The sequence below is a fragment of the Mytilus galloprovincialis genome, chromosome 9 (genome assembly GCF_965363235.1).
Source record: "Mytilus galloprovincialis chromosome 9, xbMytGall1.hap1.1, whole genome shotgun sequence".
Classification (NCBI taxonomy): domain Eukaryota; kingdom Metazoa; phylum Mollusca; class Bivalvia; order Mytilida; family Mytilidae; genus Mytilus; species Mytilus galloprovincialis.
This window is the reverse complement of record NC_134846.1, coordinates 77,507,487-77,513,388: the sequence shown is the minus strand read 5'-3', so window position 1 is coordinate 77,513,388 and position 5,902 is coordinate 77,507,487. Positions and strand designations below refer to the sequence as shown.

General features: G+C 32.8%; 2 long non-coding RNA genes across 2 annotated transcripts; both read left to right on the top strand.

Annotated features, from left to right (window-relative positions):
* The first annotated feature begins 2,455 nt into the window (after positions 1 to 2,455).
* On the top strand, positions 2,456 to 2,987 carry LOC143046014 (uncharacterized). Its single transcript, XR_012969055.1, has 2 exons — positions 2,456 to 2,550; positions 2,671 to 2,987. It is a non-coding gene; the product is annotated as an uncharacterized LOC143046014 (long non-coding RNA).
* Positions 2,988 to 3,030: 43 nt separating this feature from the next.
* LOC143046015 (uncharacterized) lies at positions 3,031 to 4,315 on the top strand. The gene is made up of 2 exons (XR_012969056.1): positions 3,031 to 3,139; positions 3,721 to 4,315. It is a non-coding gene; the product is annotated as an uncharacterized LOC143046015 (long non-coding RNA).
* The last annotated feature ends 1,587 nt before the right edge of the window (positions 4,316 to 5,902 follow it).

The window sequence follows — 5,902 nt, the reverse complement described above, 5'->3', positions numbered from 1 at the left end:
CCTTTGGACCTTAAAGTAGACCAATTTGAAAACAGGACCAACAAATTTAAGAATCTAAATACACGGTTAGATTTGGCATATCAAAGAACTCCCATAATTCATTTTTTGATGAAATCAAACAAAGTTTAATTTTGGACCCTTTTGGCCCCTAATTCCTAAACTGTTGGGGCCAAAAACTTCAAATTAATCCCAACCTTCCTTTTGTGGTCATAAACGTTATGTTAAAATTTCATAGATTTCTGTTTACTTATACTAAAGTTATTGTGCGAAAACCTAGAAAAATGCTTATTTGGGCCCTGTTTGGCCCCTAATTCCTTAACTATTAGGACCAAAACTCCCAAAATCAATCCCAACCTTCCTTTTATGGTCATAAACCTTGTGTTTAAATTTCATAGATTTCTATTTATTTATACTAAAGTTATAGTGCGAAAACCAAATGTCTTCGGACGACGACGACGACGACGACGCCAACGTCATACCAATATATATACGACCAAAAAAATTTCAATTTTTGCGGTCGTATAAAAAGTATTAAAATTTATATATATACTTGTTAGATACCATGTCGTATGTCTATGCTGTTATTTGGGCTCTTCCATATTCAATACTTTTGATAAAGCTGCATATTTTTGTAAGTCAAAAGTAACCAGTGTCATTCAATAATTTATAAACAATAAAATGCTTCGCTGAGTGCAGCCTGATACGACCGCAGAGGTTGAACCCTGAACAGTTGGGCAAATTTGGACAAAATATTCATGCTTGTTACTGTCTGAATTTGGATTGTGATAAATTTTTTGACATAATATAGGTTTCTGACACAAAACAAATGTCAATATCTTACAAATCTATTACGCAATACTGTACAATTCAAGATTTCTTATAAAAAAAAAAATGAACCAAAAACAAATATGTAACACATAAACAAACGACAACCACTGAATTACAGGCTCCTGACTTGGGATATGCACATCCATAAATAATGTGGTGGGGTTAAACATGTTAGTGGGGTCCCAACCCTCCCCTAACCTGGGACAGTGGTATTACAGTACAACATAAGAACATAAGCCAATATATATACAAAAATATGTTTTGAGAAAAGGTATGAAGGTTAAAATTGAGAATGGAAATAGGGAATGTGTTGACCATAGACACATAATAGAACAGACAGAAGGTCACCAGTAGGTCTTCAATGCAGTGAGAAATTCCCGCATCAAGAGATGTCCTTCAACTGGCCCCTAAACAAATATATATACTAAGCATTATTCTTGGTTTTCGCACCATAACTTTAGTATAAGTATATAGAAATCTATGAAATTTAAACACAAGGTTTATGACCACTAAAGGAAGGTTGGGTTTGATTTTGGGAGTTTTGGTCCCAACAGTTTAGGAATAAGTGGCCCAAAGGGTCTAAAATTGAACTTTGTTTGATTTCATCAAAAATGAAATAATTGGGGTTCTTTGATATGCCGAATCTAACTATGTATGTAGATTCTTAATTTTTGGTCCTGTTTTCAAATTGGTCTACATTAAGGTCCAAAGGGTCCAAAATTAAACTTAGTTTGATTTTAACAAAAATTGAATCCTTGGGGTTCTTTGATATGCTGAATCTGAAAATGTATTTAGATTTTTGATTATTGGCCCAGTTTTCAAGTTGGTCCAAATCGGGGTCCAAAATTAAACCTTGTTTGATTTCATCAAAAATTGAATAATTGGGGTTTTTGATATCATGGATATGCCAAATCTAACTGTGTATGTAGATTCTTAATTTTTAGTCCCGTTTTCAAATTGGTCTACATTAAAGTCCAAAGGGTCCTAAATTAAACTAAGTTTGATTTTAACAAAAATTGAATTCTTGGGCTTTTTTTTATGCTTTATCTAAACATGTACCGGGTACTTAGATTTTTGATTATGGGCCCAGTTTTTAAATTGGTTCAAATCAGGATCCATAATTATTATATAAAGTATTGTGCAATAGCAAGACATTTTCAATTGCACAGTATTCAGCAATAGCAAGAAATCTTCAATTGCACAGTATTGTGCAATAGCAAGAAATTTTCAATTGCACAGTATTGCGCAATAGCAAGAAATCTTCAATTGCACAGTAATGTGCAATAGCAAATATTTGTTTTCAAATGAACTAGTACTGATCCTTTTGATTTCTATACGCCTGAGGTTTGTCAATAAATGAAAACTAAAAAAATTAGCAGAACTTAAAATACTACCGGTAATAAGAATAAGAATATTAAAGAATAATTATGGACACTTGCCGGTTTTAAATTTCATACAATGATTACAATGATTTGTGTTATAACAATGAAATACATCACAATAGGTAATACATTATTACAACAACACTTTTTAAAAAGAGTCAATTTTTTTTTGAAAACTTGGATCAGATAGATGTAGATTTTTTTTAACTATTTATCAAATCTATTCATAACTGCTGACTGTCTACTTTCACTTTTTCCTCTCCCAAAGCAATTAAACTAAATTTAACGGTTTCAAGTTTTGATGTCACATGCTTGTTGAGTAAACAGGCGTTTATACAATGTAAGTACGACATTTGATTTCTATGATTTTTATTCTTACAATTATTTTAAACATGAATCGATCATACATGTACCATTATTAATTTGCATGTATTATAATATTTTCATTTCTGTTTTGTAGATTTTCTAGAGGAACTACATATTGAGTTACATAACAGACAGAGAGCTATCACAGTCACATATAATGTCTTGGAAGCAGCATTTTATAAGATATCAATACGACAGTGGACATACTACCCTTTTGGATGAATTATAGCCTGAGGAAGTTTTGATCTGAAATTAAGGACTGGGCCATACAATTTTTGCCCTAATGCTTCAAGTGGTTTGTTTAGAAGGGACTGAATTAACTTGTGTGTGTCTGCATCTTTAAAGGAAAAGACTTGATTGACCATTTGTAAAAACAAAAATTTTATAGAATTATAAAGAAAATAATGCTAACTGATTTTTGTATTGCCTGTGAAAATAGAGCTCTATATATGGGAGACTTAAAGATTTAATGATTACTATCTCACCATGTAGAACGCCACTTGCGGGGTGTCGGCTATGTTTGACATGGGGTGGCAATTTTGAAGCGACGAAAAAGTAAGAAGGTAAGTTCAAGCATCAAAATTTCTTATTTCTAGAACTCTCAGTACCGTATAATGTATTGCACGGAAGGAACCGCAACATAATATATTTCCTGAAAGCAGAAGCAGTCGTTTTCAGTGCTCAGTTTTCTCAAACACCTCGCCCTAGTTTTCCGTGTTGCAGATTTTGAGGCTTAATATGCAAATTTCGGTATAAAAAACTACTTTACACAGCTACCCTCCGTATCATTTATATAGAATTGTATTCCTCTCATTGACTTATACCAAATACCAGTTTCTTAGTTAAAACTAATCGGTTTTAAAACTGTTATTCATCAAAATATAAAGTGTCGCTCGGGGTGTCAGATTTTGTGTCGCAAGGGGTAGAGGCTTGTCATAAAAAAATACTTATTTGCTTGTAAATTAGTCTTCATATGATACATTTTATTTCATTCACATCTACTTTACCATGACAAAATAAGGGTTTTTCATTTTGCCTGTTTTTGGTCTTATCAAACATGTGCTTTTGATTTCATTCATAGTAAAAAACAATGGCTTAGAATATTTAGTTTTCAAGCTGGTAAACGATTTCTTTTCCTTTTCAGTCACTATCATGGTAAAAAAAAGTCAAGGCTATGGCTCAATAAACCAAAACATCACAAAATAGTCCTCAATATAAGATATGCCCGAAGCCTCCACCAGCCAAAATGCATCATAGTTCATCAGCAGGTTCATCTAAAAAGCACTCGTGCACGCCGCAAAAATCCATTACTCCTAAAAGAATTAGAACACTCTCTCCAATGAAACACTCACCGGCATCTTTTTCAGCGAATGACAACACAACTTCAAGTAATCCTGAAGACGATGATACTACAATTGTCAATGAGAAAACAACGACTTGTACACAATATACAACGGAACAGGTTTACAAGAAAAAATGATTCAAGACAGTTATTTTGTTCGTAATCGCCCAGCTAGAACTATCCGTTTTCTGTTACACATCTATCATATCATATCTACTTTGAAGGTCTACTCTGACTATATACATATCTCTAAACGAACCGGAATTGAATAAAATTGGAAGAATTTGATGTAACCTGTGTTTTTCTGGGTTGAATTTCTGAAGTTTTATTTATGTTCCTATTTTTGTAGGTGTGTTTGAATTAAAAAGTATCAGATAGAGATCGATTTATAAGAAAATGTATTTTTTTATGACAAGCCTCTACCCCTTGCGACGCAAAATCTGACACCCCGAGCGACACTTTATATTTTGATGAATAGCAGTTTCAAAACCAATTAATTTTAACTAAGAAACTGGTATTTGGTATAAGTCAATGAGAGGAATACAATTCTATATAAATGATACGGAGGGTAGCTGTGTAAAGTAGTTTTTTATACCGAAATTTGCATATAAAGCCTCAAAATCTGCAACACGGAAAACTAGGGCGAGGTGTTTGAGAAAACTGAGCACTGAAAACGACTGCTTCTGCTTTCAGGAAATAGATTATGTTGCGGTTCCTTCCGTGCAATACATTATACGGTACTGAGAGTTCTAGAAATAAGAAATTTTGATGCTTGAACTTACCTTCTTACTTTTTCGTCCCTTCAAAATTGCCACCCCATGTCAAACATAGCCGACACCCCGCAAGTGGCGTTCTACATGGTGTATCTGGCTGCAGCAGTGTAAACTATTTGTATAAAGCTTTATATTTTAGAGGGGAGAAGACATGGATGCTTCAAACCTTTTATGCAGATACCTTATGCTAAGAAGTTTCCTTCTGTCAGGTGTCCCTTTTCCTTGACAACATTTTAATGTTTAAACAAAACCATAAAAAATATACCTACCAGGTAGTTTTATCTGCTTTTGACCTCATTTTCATGATTCATTGGTCAATGTTAAGTTTTGTGTTTTGGTATGTTTTTCAATTATCATAAGCAAAACAAGATAAAACTACTTTAGTGTACTGAAGTGAACAATTGTAGGGTGTACATGTCTGTCTGACCTTGACCGCAATGGCTCATTGTCATGGATCTTTAAAAAATGTTTAGTTGATGAGATACATTTGTACATGTGTATTCTGATCCTATAGAGCAACCAATGTGTTGACCTTTTTAGAAACAGTGTTGAGCTTTATTTTGAACCATTACTACTGTATTGATAGGGTTCATACCCCCCTTTTCTTGTCAGAATTTCACATCGAATTCTCTAGAAAAAAATAAGGAATAAGTTCATTTTTTAATGATTTAAAGGCTATTTCTTGCACTACAAACATATCTGAAAAGCTTTCATTGATGAAATATAGAGCTTAACTGTCGGAAGGGGGAGGGGGGGGGGGGGCAAATATCTTCCAAGGGTTGTTTGAAAGATGTAAGTATAGCATCAATATTTAATATTTTTGCTCTTTACAATGATTTTGTACAGAAAATGATAGTTTGAACAAATATTGTTTAAGTGATTTTAAACGAAGATTTTGTAAATGTAGGCATTTGTCTCAATGACGACCAAATTTCCTTTATTTCAATATTTTGATTAATTTGATGTTACAATGTATTACATGGAGAAAAATTAAAAAAAAAAGCTTGATTAAAATTTTATCATTATAAAGCATACATTTATCAAAAATGTGTAATTCTCAAAATTGGTGTGTTCTGTTTCCATGGAAACTGGTAGTTTGATTTGAGGATAATGATAAATAAGTAACTGTTTTCTTTACTTTGTTTCAATATTTAGGTGTTATACAAGCTAAAAAGACACAATCAAATGAATTGTGCAATAAACCCATGAAA